This window comes from Phascolarctos cinereus, unplaced genomic scaffold (assembly GCF_003287225.1).
Source record: "Phascolarctos cinereus isolate Bilbo 61053 unplaced genomic scaffold, phaCin_HiC Scaffold_5;HRSCAF=322, whole genome shotgun sequence".
Lineage (NCBI taxonomy): Eukaryota > Metazoa > Chordata > Mammalia > Diprotodontia > Phascolarctidae > Phascolarctos > Phascolarctos cinereus.
The window spans coordinates 261,404,986-261,419,676 of NW_027555958.1; the positions used below are offsets into that span (position 1 = coordinate 261,404,986).

The 14,691-nt window shown below is 40.9% G+C and overlaps 1 protein-coding gene, 1 long non-coding RNA gene and 1 pseudogene across 3 annotated transcripts in view; 2 read left to right on the forward strand and 1 right to left on the reverse strand.

The window, feature by feature from the left end:
• The window catches only part of LOC144457715 (uncharacterized), a 28,831-nt gene extending 18,903 nt beyond the window's left edge, over nucleotides 1-9,928 (forward strand). Inside the window, exon 3 of one of the 2 annotated variants that reach the window (XR_013487145.1) lies at nucleotides 9,725-9,928. This is a non-coding gene — a long non-coding RNA (uncharacterized LOC144457715). Of the gene's footprint in view, nucleotides 1-809; nucleotides 1,295-9,724 lie in introns of those variants that run through there. The other variant, XR_013487144.1, reaches the window with a different exon arrangement.
• A 1,231-nt stretch (nucleotides 9,929-11,159) lies between these two features.
• On the reverse strand, nucleotides 11,160-12,875 carry LOC110193922 (beta-1,4-galactosyltransferase 3 pseudogene; annotated as a pseudogene).
• Nucleotides 12,876-13,184: 309 nt separating this feature from the next.
• Nucleotides 13,185-14,691, forward strand: part of ZNF18 (zinc finger protein 18) — a 29,361-nt gene continuing 27,854 nt past the window's right edge. Inside the window, exon 1 of the mRNA XM_020965907.2 lies at nucleotides 13,185-13,300. The gene's annotated coding sequence lies outside the window, so the exon portion shown is untranslated. The remainder of the gene's footprint in view (nucleotides 13,301-14,691) is intronic.

Here is a 14,691-nt window from a genome sequence, read left to right on the forward strand (position 1 = left end):
CTGCTTTTTGGACATCTCAAACTGGTGTTCCATAGATGTCTCAAATTCATCATTACATATTCCTCCAAACTCTCCCATTTTCCAATTTTCCCATTACTGTCAGAAGCACCACCATCCTCCCAGTCACCTAGGCTTACAATGTCAGCATCATACTTGACTCCTCACACTCATACAACTTACCTCATATATCTAATATATTGCTGAGTCCTGACATTTCTACCTTTGTTATATCTCTCATGTATGCTACCGTATCTCTGTCACTTGTAAAGGTCTTCTTCACTTTTTCCCTAAACTATTGCAATAATCTCTTAACTGGTCTCCCTACATCAAGGCTCTCCCCATTCCAATCCATTCTTCATTTAGCTGCCAAAATAATATTCCTTATTCATAGGTCTAATTGTGTCATTTCCTAATTCAGTATATTCCAGTGGCTCATTATCACCTTCAGGAATATGAAGTGCTCTATTTGGCATAAAAAAGACTGCCTTTTGTTCTATGGAATCAAATGCTTTTTTATATCTAATAACCAATTACAGAAATCTTATAATTTCCGGGGCTATTTTTTTTAATCTTCTGTCAACAACCTGGCCTCTTCCAACCCTTTCAGTCTTTTCAAATTTCATACCCCTCCATGAAATCTATAATCCAGCTACACTGGCTATGATAGGGCCAGGATTCCCATTTTCGCTGAAAAAAATAATTTGTTCCCTTAAAGGCAACAAATCATTTATCCTTGATGCAACTTCCTAGTTACTTCAGTGCATAAAAAGTACCTCTCACATGGAGTTGAGGCCCTTTCACCTTGGCAGATTTCTGAAGATCATACAAGTCTTGTCCTGCTGACAATGGAGGCAAGGGAGCCCTGTCCAGAGAAGCTAAGTTCCACCAGCCTGGTTGCATATCCTTGTTATGTTATGGTAAAGTAAACTTCCTTTTGCTAATTGTTCAATGACTTATGAATACAGTCAGTTCTGCTATGTTTGTTTCAAAGATGTGAATTTGTTGTAATGCCATTGACATATTAGGGAACATTTTGAGCGTAACTCAAAATTTGAGATTCAAGTTGTTTTCCTCAAGAAACATCGAGAATACAGAAACCACTTCACGATGACTCACCAGCTGCATGCAGACCTCTCAACACCCACTTCCACAAACAAACTTTAGGTGTGTATCAAGGTAAAGTGACATATTTATTGTATATCTTCTGGTGCAGTAGGAACTGTGAGTGAAGGGCTGGTCTGCAGCACTCCCAGCCCCTTCCAGAGACGGCCTCCAGCCTCAAGGCCCAGAACTGAGTGAAAATGAAAAGACTCAGAGTCAGGAGATTGATTATTGTGTGGAAGGAAGAGCAAGGAGGCCAGTCTTGGATCACAGAGTACACAGAGGGAAATAAGGTGTAAGAAGACTGGAGAGATAGGAAAGAGCCAGGCTGTAAAGGGCTTTAAAAGCCAAACATAGGGTTTTATATTTGATCCTGGAGGTAATAGGGAACCACTGGAGTTTTTTTTTATAAATGTGAGGTGATATAGTCATATGTGTGTTTTAGGAAGATTAATTTGACAGGGGAATAGAAGATAGATTGAGAGTAACTTGAAGCAGGGAGACTAACCAGTAGGCTATTATAAAAGTCTATGCCTAAAATGATGAGAGCTTACACCAGGGTGGTGGCAATGTCAGAAGAGAGATGTTAGATAAGCAGAAACAATAAGGCTTAATAACTGATTGAATATGGATGGTGAGAGAGAGTGAATAATTGAGGATGTCATCTAGGTTGGAAGCCTGAGTGGCTGAGATAATGGTAATAATGCCTTCCATTGGTAGAAGTCAGCATAAGTCACAGACTTCCTGAAAAGCCGACCATATGTTCCCCTTTTCCCCTTGGTATGTTCATCCCCCTTCTTCATACATCATATGTTCAGAAAATGGCGTCTTAGCCCCACCCAGAGGTGGAAAAGCTAGTATTCATGAGCCTATTAAGCATTTACACTCCAAGTAAAGCTCAACCTTTGTCCTACTTTCAGCCTTTTTAATTATAGAACTATTTTCACCCAATTTTAGCTGGTTCCTGAAGCTCCTCACCCAAAGCTACTTTCCTCTCAATTTCCTTATATGGAAATATAACCGTTTCTTACTTCCCACATTGTTGTTTCCTCCTTCATTCTCGAAGAGGACCAATGGCATTGGGATGTCTTCACTTGCAAGTGTGTTGGAATTAAGTGAGACAGAGTTGTGCAAAGTCATCAGCCCCACCCTCTCCTCCATAGTCATCAGAATCTAGTGACAAGACACAGGTCAGGAAGACTCTTTATAAATGTTACTGTGGATAGGGCCAAATGGATACTATGCCATGCAGTTAATTCCAGATCCCTGGGGGTAAAAATGATGGCAATAAAGGAAGTTGGAAGTATGTTGTTATACTAGCTGTCCTTGCAACAACCCTTTAGTGTCCATGAGGATGATGGATGGTACCTGGTAGCTTATGGTGGATTATAGGGAGCTGAAGAAAGTTGCTCTGCCCACTGTTACAGCTGTTTTTGACCTTGTCAATGTTGTAGGCCAGGAAGCCCAGACCCAAGGTGAGTGGTATGAGATTTTTTGTTTAATACTTTATTTGTTTTGATCAGCCAAGATTTGCCATCTCACCCTCCTGCCTCAACTCCTCCCCTTCTCCCAAATGAGAACATGAAAAAAGCAAAACCCATTACAAGCAAGTATAATCAATCAAAACAAATTTCACCATTGGCTATGTCCAAAAAATTTTTTTCTCATTCTGTATTCTGAGTCCTTCACTATTGTGAGGTGGATAGCATGTTTGATCATTAGTTCTCTGGAATTCTGGTTGGTTTATTATGCAGATGCAGTTCTGCACAATGATATTCTATCACATTTGCATAAAATAACCTGTTCATCCAATCCCTGATTTATAGCCATTCCCTCAGATTCCCATTCTTGGTCAACCTCAAAAAAAGTTATATTATTATACATCCTTTAAGTTTGTTTTTCTTAGGACTAATCCTTCCATTAATCTATCCTACCTCTAATTTCCCCTCCCCTCCTTCTCCCCTTTCCCTCCTATTTTTCTGTTGAGTGAAATGGATTTTTGCACCCAATTTGTGTGTGTGTTCTTCCTTCTTTTGATCAGTTTAGATGAGAGTGAGATTCAAGTGTCAGCCTGTTCCCCACCAACCACTTTTCTTTGTATAGATATTTACTTATGTGTCCTGATTATGTAAGATAATTTCCCCTAACCTAGCTTTCCCTTCCTACTCCCCTCAATGTATTCTGCTTTCCATTCTTTCTTAAGATCAAGATATAACAGAACCATTTTTCAGGCCTTGTCTAACTGACCTCCCTCTATGAACCTGATAATGATAGGGATCAGCATGGACACAATTATCATCTCCCCATATTTGAGTGTAAATAGCTTATCCTTGTTTAGTCCTTTATCATTGTTCATTCATGTTTACCTTTTTATGTGTTTGAATGTCAAAGTTTCTAAACTGCTCTTGTGTTTTCATAAGGGATGCTTAGAAGTCCTCTAGAGCCACGATATTAATTTCCGTTCAGATTCTTTCTTCTACAGCTCTCATATCCTTTCCAAATTTTTCCTCAAGTAAGTCCTTCTAGTGGGATGCATATGATAGAACGTGCATGAGGAATGTGGCAGAGATTGTTATCTACATGGTTTCCTGGGCAGTGGCCATGGGTTTGGCCAGGTGGTCCAGGGCCTAGATAGCATAGGTCTGGACAATCAAAGGTTCTTTTCTTTGGTGTCAGGAACAATGGAAGAATTTTTTTCTGACTTCTCTAATTTGTATACAGTGGTTTGTGGGGCATAGTAGAATCCAGAGACATCATATGCTAAACAATCAGGTTGGAGACATCACAAAAACAGCAGAGGATAGGAGTGGGCCCATTGCTAATATGGACATTGGGGTAGTGATGCCATGTTGTACTGGGCAATGGATCATATGATCTCCTTAACTAAGGACAAGGATGCTATTCCTAACCATCTGGGCTGCTTGTGCCAATCAAAGAATCTGCCTAACCCATGTTCCTCAACCTGTCCCCAGCAGTCTCCTGTCTCAGGGCAAAAAGTCTGCCCTCTCTAATCAATACTTGAATTGTTATGTACCTGATTGCCCAGATCATATTTCTGACCTCCCAGAAGCCATGTCTATGACAAATCAATGCTACTCTGAGAAAGGAAAGTACTCTCTGGTTCATTGTTTTCTGAGATCCAGTCTCTAGAAAGACTTACTTGATAAGAATAGCCTATTTTTGGACATAGTTCTGGCTGATCTTCTCTAGCCCTTTCTTATTCCTTCCCCAGTACAAAGATGTCTTGGCCTTACCCCTTCAGAGAGAAGTCACTCAGGTTCTCCTCAGTTGATGAGTTTCCTTTCTTCTGGGATGGCTCCCATGGGGAACCAAGGGGAGTATTATTGGGCCTTGCTTTCTGATAGCATGGAAGAGGTGTAACTATAATTTTATATATATTGTGAATGTGTCTTTATTTAGAAGAAAGGAGATTCCTCTCATGGAGTTGGAGGTATTTCTGAATTCCTGGATAGGGGTAAGGAAGAGACTTTATTTAGTTACTATAAAGAGGCAGCTCCTCCATAGAGGCCTCTAAGGTGATAAAGATTTTGTAGCATTTCCCAGATCCAGCCTTTAGGGAAGGAAAAATTTTGGTTGGTGAGCCAGGGTATAATGCTGAGTGAGTATTGAGAGTAGCTCAATATCAACTTGGACACCAGGACAAGTTGTATGCAAGAAGCTTTATGGCCTTTTAGCTTCTTTACTAGAAATGATTCTGATGAAAGATGAAGAATTGTTGTTTGTTCCTTAAGGATCATCATTTGTGCTATGGCCCTGATGTTCCTCATGTTTTTCCTGATCATTACAATAAGAGAAAAATCTGTGATACTGCTGGGGAGTCTTCATCTGTACTATGTCTTTGATATTACTGGTACTGCTCTAGTTCATTATCTCATCATCACTGCCTTACACTAGGAGACATGGCAAAGATGTGATATCATCAATAACATGGTGTAAAAGATGATTGAGAGCTGAGACTCAGACCTTCGAAGGGGAAAAGTAGGGAGGAGAAAAAGCCTAGGATCTCTACCTTTTGTCCTCTTCTACATTTTTTCTTTTCTTCTTTTTCTTTTTGATGACTGTTGATGGTGGTAATGTAGTTTTTCTTTTTTCCTTCTTTTTCTTTTCCTCTTAGTACTGCCTGTGCTGGGAAGATTACTCAGTAAAAGCTCTAAAAGCACTTAAGTGGTAGAAGGTCCTCTAAAACAGCCTTATCTTTAGAGATCTGCCTACCTACCATAGCGGTGGCATTTGTTAGGATCAAGATTTTGTTTCCCTGAAAGATTAGTTCCCCAAAAGGCAACCAAGCTATCCCTGAAACTTGGATGGCTCTCATCTCCCTTGATGCACCTTCCTGGTCATCTAAGGGCATAAAAAATCCCACCCTTGTAGAGTCAGGGCTGCTCTAGCCTGATAGATTTCTGAAGACTACAAGAGTCAACATACTTTCCCCAGATGACCAGAAACATTTCTATATGGAGACAAGGGAGATTGTATCCAAAGAAGCTAAGTATCAATGTATCAATCAATCAGTAAACATTTAATAAGTACCAGTTATGTTCTAGGCACTGTGCTTAGTGCTATATCCTTTTTGCATATCTTTGCTGTCATATAGCAAAGTGTATATCATCTTTTGTTAAATGTTCAATGAATTGTGAGTATCTCATTTTGTCCCAACATTGAACCTGAACTAACAGAGAACTGGTGTTGGGCATCCTCTCTGGACTACTTGTTGTTACTCACATAAAATATCCTTTCTTTGCCTTTACAGTTGTTGGCCCCTATGCCACAACTTAGAGGCAGCTAGGTAGCTCAGTGGATAAAGTGCTGGGCATGGAGTCAAATCCAGCCTCAGATACCTACAAGCTGTGTGACCCTGGGCAAGTCACTTAACCTCTGTTTGCCTTAATCCCCTGGAGAAGGAAAGGGCAAACTACTCCAGTATCTTTGTCAAGAAAACCCTATACAGGATCAGGAAAAGTCAGACACAATGGCGAGAACAATGCCACAACATAGGGCTATGACACACGTAAAGTGCTTTGCAAATGTTAAAGTGATATGTACATATCAGTGATTATTAACCTAACCACAGACTAAAATTTGAAGAAAGAGGGTTATAGTTAAAATTACTTTAATTGCTCATGCCTTTTTGCCATGGCAAAAATCAACTGGTCCAAGTTTTCACAGTGAGCACCAGCTCTCAAATCAGAGAATCTGAGATTAACTGCCACTTCTGACACTTTCTACCTGTATAATTTTGGTCAGTCACTTAATATCCTTGGCCTTCAGTTCCCTACTATTTAAAATGAGGGGCCTTCATTAAATGGTTTCTGAAGTACCTTCCAGCTCTAATTCTATGATCTGTGATTCAAATTAAGACAAGATGTGCTCATACTTTTCTTCTCCTCGCCATATTCTTGGGCAAGGGCACTTCCTTGACTCTTAATTTTTTTGTACATATTCCTTTTCATCTCTTTCACATTTTTCCTCTTTCAACCTTTCTGTTGATAATCCTTATTCTGTCAACTTTTTCAGATTACTTTTTTCATATGTAGCTGTGCTTTTTGATATTCCTTCCTCCTCACAAGCTTAGTCCTTTCATTTAAATGAAATTTGGATTAAATTGTGCTTATTAAACCATGTGAACAATTTCATATTAAACATTTCTGCAAAAGTCATTCCCAAACCACAGTCCTTTATTTATATATATATATATATATATATATATATATATATATATATATATATATACAAACATATACACATTATATATATTTTGTTGTTTTTCAGTCATGTTTGACTCTTCATGATCCCATTTGAGGTTTTCTTGGCAAGTATAATGGAGTGGTTTGCTATTTCCTTCTCCAGTGGATTAAGACAGACAGAGGCTAAGTGATTTGCCCAGGGTCACACAGCTAGTAAGTGTCTGAGGCTGGATTTGAACTCATCTGTAAAGATAAGTCTTCCTGACTCCAGGCCCAGCACTGGGTGCTCGGTCCTGCTGTACCACTTAGCTGCCCTTAGTATATGTATATACTTCAACAACAAAAACAACAACAATAATAGTTCATGTGAAGAGACTAAAAGGAGATAAGCACATTATCTATAAGAGGAATAAGGAATGGAATCTAGAAATCATTCATTTGTTATTTATTGAGAATAAATTGTATTCTAAGCACTGTGTTAGAGATTGCAGGGATATTGAGCTGTATATAAAGGGAAGTGTTCCTAAGGAGTTACAATCCATACAGAAGATCAGAAACCTGGAAATTGTGGTAGGTTTGTGAACAGTTGTCTAATCAGACAGATTATCAGTTGAGTAAATAGTATAGTAGGCCAGGCTTGATCTAGAAGAGTCTGATACCTCAAATTCAAGATAAGAATGAAATGAGACACTCTTAGAAAATATGTTAACAAAAGGAAGTTTACTTAGCCACTGCAGGGAAAAGACATTTCAGAGTAGGAAAAGGATATTCAGCAAATATACAGCCTTAATAAAGTTGTGTGTAACTTCTTTTGTTGCCTGTGGTGATCTGCTGGTAAAGCCTGAAGGAACAGCTGGAGCTGACTTTTTTGTACTCAACTCAACAGTCTGAGACTTTAGTCCCCCAATTAATTCTCAAAGGCTATTTCAATATTTTTTAATTATTTAAGAAATTGTAGAAGCATTCTTTTAATGAAATTGGTTGTTTGAATTGGTTGTAAGATATGCAATAATTTTAGAAAAATTAATTTTATAAAGTCAATACAGTAGGAACACTTGATAAAATGCCTACTGAAGGAAAATTACTTTCAATTCAGACTTATAATCATTTAGAGAAAAAGTAAAAATGTGCCAAATGTTTTATCATGGATTGATAACGTTTGAAATCATCTGATCTGGAGGCCTAAAGGTAATGTCAACTGCAGAAGTGATAGGCTCCTTAGCTACACAGAATAAAAATGTATAAATTGACTTGCACTTAGAAATCCACTTAATCTCTAACTCACCGACTCATCATTCCTTCTTACAACTATACTTTGGTAGGATTGCCCAACCATATCCGCAGGCTTGTGCTCTGGGATCCACTCATCAATTTTCTAGCTGCTGCTTTAGTTTCTGACAGCTCACCTACCTACCTGCCTTACCTCTCGCTCCACCATTCTGAGGCAATAAGCAACAGAACTTCTCTCTGCCCCTTCCACCTCCCTATGTGGAGAAGGTAGAGAAACATGAAAGTAGAAGCTTGATCTTTAAAGGGGTCAGGCATCCAACTGAAGCAGTTCTGTCCCCATCAAAGTCACTTGAAGCAGGGTGAAAAGTAAATTCCCCACTGTAGGAGGAAGCTGAGATAGCTGTGAGGTCCAACTCTGGGACATCTATCGTCAAAGGGGAAGGAGTCAGAAAGTGAGCTATAGGGGAATATAAGTAAAAAAAAAAGTTTCAAATTGCCAAAGGTCTCAGAAGGAAGAAAAATGTTAAAAACAAACAAACATAAAAACCTGAACACAAGTTGATAAAACAACAGGGAAGATATCAATAACAGAAGGGAAGCTGATTTCTAAGATGAATTCAAACATATCTAATTTTTAAATTATGAAATTAGCTTTTATTTCTTCCCTAAAATAAATGTGCTTAACACCTCCCCCTACAAAATCAAAACTTAGGAACATTTAGAGTAAGAAGCATTTTATTTTCCTTTGAAATCTAATAATGTAAACATCACATTGTAATTTCCCTTTTTCTAAAAAACCCCTCTTCCCTTGCTTATTTTGTGTAAAACTACTTTTTTTCCAAGTTTTTTTCACTTGTCAATTATAGGAGATCTGCTGTGTCCCAGGGGTGCATGGAACTATAGGGGAGGGAAGCAGAAATCAAACCACCCAATACAAACAGAAACCCAGAGACTCAGAGGTTTGGGAAAAAAATCTTTTCAACATATGGCCATTTGCTTATCTAAAATTCTCATGGAGAAGATTTAATAGTAAAGTTAACAGTTATTGGCAACTTAGCTCTTTTGACATTTCTGAAAGGGTCGCTGATATATAAATTTACTAGGCTGCTCAATGCAGCAGTAGAACTGGAAAGGTGTGGTCACTTCTAAGCACCAGGCAAGAACTTTCTGTTTCCTACAGGGAGGTCTGAAAGTTGAACTTCAATTTTAATAGATACTTCAGATTTACCTGAATAATATCTTAGACAGTATATTCATTATATAGTAGACAAATATCCTAATACCAGATAAAATACCAATCCCCAAGGGAATTTCCACATCATCAAGAGTGATACTGGCTGTCAGATCAGGAGCAGTTTTGCCCAAACCTTTGACATTGTGCTTGCCTTTGAAACTCGCTTGTGTTTTTGGGTAACTTGCTTACTTGGTGATGAATAATTTGGCCATGGCAACTCATAAAATAAAGAAAAATACAAAATAGCCCTCAGACCTATTTGATCCCATTTATTTTTGCAGCCACTATAGAAGCTGAAGTAAGGGAAGGCAGATATTACTAAGAATCACACAGTTTTTAGACCTCTTACAAACATTAACTTTTTAACTGATCTACTTTTATATTTTATCCAATACTAAATAATTTTGATGCCGATTTATTGTTGCTACAAATATTTATTATACCCATTTTGCAGATGAGAAGACTAAGTCTCTGAGAAATGGAGTGACTTGCCTACGATCACCCAGACAATAAGTGGGAGAAGCAGAAGTTGAGAGGAGAAAATATCTGTCACTGAGTGTAAATTTTTCCCTGTGGAGAAGCTTGTTTTGGAAAGATTAAAATGGGAAAATTTTGAACAAAAACCCAGAGTTGAGGGAATAAAGATGATTTAAAGGTATATCTTAGTTAAAGCATGACATCCTGATGTAGTCAAGAATGGGAGGTATGTTTGTAGTTCAAAGCCATCCCATTCCCTGAGGAGCACTTTTATTTGCACCTCTCTAATTTACTTAAGGCAGCTAGATGGCTCAATGGATAGAGGCTGGGCCTGGAGTCTGGATGACCTGAGTTTAAATTCAGCCTCAGACACTTACTGTATGACCTTTGTTTGCCTTAATCTACTGGGGAAGAAAGTGGCAAACTACTCCATTATCTTTCCCAAGAAAACCCCATAGATGGTATGGTCCACTGGGTCATGAAGTATCAGACAGGACTGACTTAATGTACTTAAGAAAAATCAATTTTATATTATTTTCAGGTCTGCATTGTTTCTATCTCACATTCCCTCCTCTCCCACCCCTCACTGAGAAGCAAGGAAAATAAAACTGTTATGAACATGTATCTTCAAGCAAAACAAATTCCCACAATGGCCATGTCCAAAATATGTGTGTATGTATATATGTATATACATAGTATATACATATAATGTGTGGTATATAGTGTGGAATTATGATTTTTATAATAGATATATGTGTAATGAATATACTAATAATTTAGATTTTTCCGAATTGCCTCTCTTGTGAATCAGACTCACAATGCAACTTGAAATGATCAATCAAACCTTTGATAACACTCACAATCACAGGCTGTATGCCTTATGTGAAGTAAAGCAAAGACTGTAGAACCTGTTCCCATCATAGAACTTTTTTTTTTTAGCAAAGGAGAGACACGGCAGAATCTTTATTAGAAAATATATGAAAATCCCAGGGTTCCCAGACAGATCTGGTGGGGAGATACACTCCAGAAGAGAATCCCCAAGGGGAAGGATCATGCCCTCCTCAACTGACACTGACAGGGGCCATAAATAAAATAAATATTCACAGGGGCCCAGGGAGGAGGGTCATACCTGAGCCTTCTTTTGGGGGTAGGAGGGTAAGGCGTGAGTAGAAGAACCCTAGGGCCCAAGCCTATTTCTACCCTAGTGGCAGGGCACTCCTACTCTCCAGAGGTGGAGAGTCAGCATTATGTATAACACCTCTAGAAATCACAGTTATGTATCTTGGGGGACTCAGAAGTAGCGTCCTCCAGGGCTGCAGGAGCCCAGCTCCAGCACAGTAGATGAACCCCTTTGGGCAGCAGTGAAAGGGGACCAGAAGATTCCTTCTAATCTCAAATGAGAAGAGGGGTTGTCAGTGGGAACCAGTTTGGTTGGCAGGAGGCAGAAGACCAGGCTGTGCTGGGGGATGTTGCTGGAGCATTTTGTAAGGAAAGGCCTGAGAGGAACCAGGTGGAATTTGGGACCTGAGGGAGGCCGGGGGCCACGGGGATCAACCCCAATGTCTGCTGTAATATTGGTATAAAGTGGGCCCAGTTCTCAAGCTAGCAGTTGGTATATCACTGAATTCATTCCGTCCTATTTCCATGAATGTTGTGTCCAGATCAAGAGGTCAAACCTATGGGGGTTTTCTTCATCTCCCTTATCTCCTCATCTTGTAGTGTCCCACAGAGATGGGTGGTTGAGAGATCTTCATCCTAGCTAGATGAACCCTGGTGGCAATATCATAATTTTCTCCACTCCAACCCCAGTACTCACTGGGGAAGCCATTTATCGTCAAGTATTGATCTGGAGTAAGAGCTGAAACCCCCCCAAAGTACTGGGGGTATGAGAGGCTATATCCAAACTTGTTCATGGCAACAGCAACATGTCTGGGCCTCCTAGGGTCACAGACATAAAGATTGTGATCATTTTCAAGCACCAAGTCTACCTCATGCAGAAACAGGCAGTCTCACTCTTCATCACAAAGGGCCTCCTGAACCCCTACATTCAGCAGCTTTGCCCTGTTAAATATTCTGTTTCCAGCCTGGTGGATGACATAGATGCCATAGGCGAGCTGCTGATGTTGCAGAAAAGGATGCAAATGGTAGAGTAGGAGATGGAAAAGGGGCTCCCAAGCCCAATATGGCACAATGATAGCGGTTCAAGATCGAAGCTCACGGTCCCCTGGATGGTAATAACCCCCTAGATGATTTCTCTCCAAAATCTGTGCCATTGATGGCATGGGGCTAAAGGAAACTGATACAGGACCCACTGGACTCAGGCTGTTGCTTGAAGGGAAGTAGGGGGTCCAGGAGGTTCTGGAGGGATAGGTCTGTGAGGCATCATCTTGAACCTGGGTCCAGGTCCCCTTTATTGGAGCCGCCAATTCCCCATTCCTGGCCTTCTTTCATATCCTCCTCCAGGAAAGAGCAGCCACCACCATCTTGGAAAAGGGCTGGGTATGGTCCCCATCATAGAACTCTGGTCCTGTGACCCACCAAGTAACAACCCCCAAAGGTCATTCAGAATTGTTGTGTTGTCTTCCATTTGTGGGCTGGTCATAGGACACCACTCAAAGCCCTGGAAATGATTGTTTGTGATCTATCTTCCCCCCTCCCATCCCACTGCTTATATAATCTCTATCTTCCCTTCAGCAAGGTGGAATTCTGATCAGGAGAATTCCCAAGGTACAAATCTATTCTTTATAATAAAACTAATTAGTTAAATGGCTACCTGATTACTGGCACTTTGTCTCTGACCTGCTGTTTTGTCATTTTCAGGTTAGAGTCTTGCTCTGTAAAATCCTGTTAACAATAGTTAAGTCTCAATCTGCACTTAATGCTCTATTGGTGGGGATGGTGGAATGCTTCATCAGGAGTCCCTTGGGATTGAGGTTGGTCATAATGCTGATAGGAGTTCCTAAGTCTTTGGAAGTTGTTTGTCTTTATATAATATTGTTGTTCTTTTGGTTCTTCTTGCTTCACACTGGGTCAGTTCATGCAAGTCTTCCCAAGTTTCTCTGAAACCTGCCCCTTCATCCTTTCTTAGAGCAGGATAGAATTCCTTCTCATGCATATACCATAGCCATTCTCCAATCTGTAATGTATTTTTAACTTCTCATTTTATATTACAGTTTTCTGAGCGCTCTTATTTGGCTAAAGGTGGGGTTCAGAACCCCAGAGCTGGAAGGGACCTCAAAAGCCACTTGCGTGAGAATGATGTAGCCAGCCCCTGTAGGCAATGCCTAGACCCAGGTCTAGGGCGGGACTGAGATCGATTACATCACTTGCTAATCCTTCAAGATGACCCCACCCCCTCGGGGTGGTACTCGCTCCACCACGCCCCCCTTCCCCCGCCCCACTCAGGATGACTCCAAGCTTCGGGGCTCCTGACGCTAGGCTCCGGATGCGCGCGCAGTCTGAACTCCTTGCCCGGAAGTGAGCATTTGGACCGTTGTGGGCGCTTGAAGAGCCTTGGTTTTGAGTTGGAGCTGAATGAAGCCAGATAATTCAGGTGGGATCCCAGGATCACCAGTCCCAATCACTCCGCACACTCGGGGCTTGAGCTTTTGTGCATTTTCATCTTCTCGCGCTTCAGGGGCTAAGGGAACCCAACTGAGCTGTGATTCACCCATCCTCCTGCCCTCCCCACCCCCCGCTGGGCTTGTGTGGCTGGATGGGCAGGTGGGGATTGGGGGTGAAGGTGAGGAAGGTGCGGAGAGAGCTAGCCGCTAGGGAACCCAGCCTCTTTCTATCCCTGGGTGTGGGGCTCCGGGGTTTGTGGTTGGTGGAGGAGGGGATGATTTTGCGTCTGGAGTGATGGGAGTAAAGCTGAAAGGCTTAGCGCCGCTGATTTTACCCTTGCTCACGGGTTTGATTTAAAGCCTGGTAACCCCTTGCGGAAACTAGCTCCAGGAGAGTTTGGTTGGGGTGGTGGATAAAACACTCAACCTGAATTGTGGTCTGAGTTCTGCTACTCGGTCAACAAGCATTTATTAAGCATTGATTCTGAGCTGAGTGTTGTGCATACAAAGAAGGGCTAAACCACATACTCTGCCCCAGAGAAGCTCACCTTTTAATGGGGGAGGCGACGTGTACGTACAAGATATAGTCGATGGGAGGTAACCATGGATGGGGAGGTTGCCCTGCATGATAATGGAATTTGAGCCGAATCTTAAAGGGAGCCAGGGATTCGGGGAAGTGAGTTTGGTTTGTAGAGTGCGTGAAGAGGAGTAAAGTGTAAGAAGATTGGAGGGTAATAAAGGGATAGGTAGTGAAATGGCCAGAGGCAATTACATAGTGCCCCAAAAATCTTAGTGCATTTTAAAGCTTATTTATATTTGATCCTTGAGGTGACAGGACGCCACTGGAAGTTGCGTAAGAGGTTGGGGGAGGGTAGAAGATTAGGGCTCAGTTTTTGAAAAATCCCTTTGGCAGCTATGGGGAGGATACATTGGAATGGGGAGAGACTTGAGGTGGGGAGACCAAGACTATTGCATTAGTCCAAATGAGAGTTGATGAGGGCCTCAATTATTGTAGTAGCTGTGTTAGTAGAAAGAAAGGAACATAGTGGACTGAAATTGGGGAGGTAGAAATGACAAGATTTGGGTTGGGTTCCACTGCATTGGCTTGAATAGTGGAATTCATGAGATTAAGGAGTTGAGGAAAATACTGAAGTTGCAAACCTGAATGATTGGGAGGATTGCAGTGCTCTTGACAGTAGTAGGCAGGTTAGAGCAGTAATAGGCAGATTCTCTGGGGGAGAATTTGAGGGAAAGATAATGAATTTCTGTTTGGGGTATATTTAGTTTGAAACGTCCACAAGTCACTTAGTGATGTGGTATTGAAATTCAGGAGAGAGACTAAGGCTGTGTTTCATTCACTGCTATATATCCTTGAGCAAGT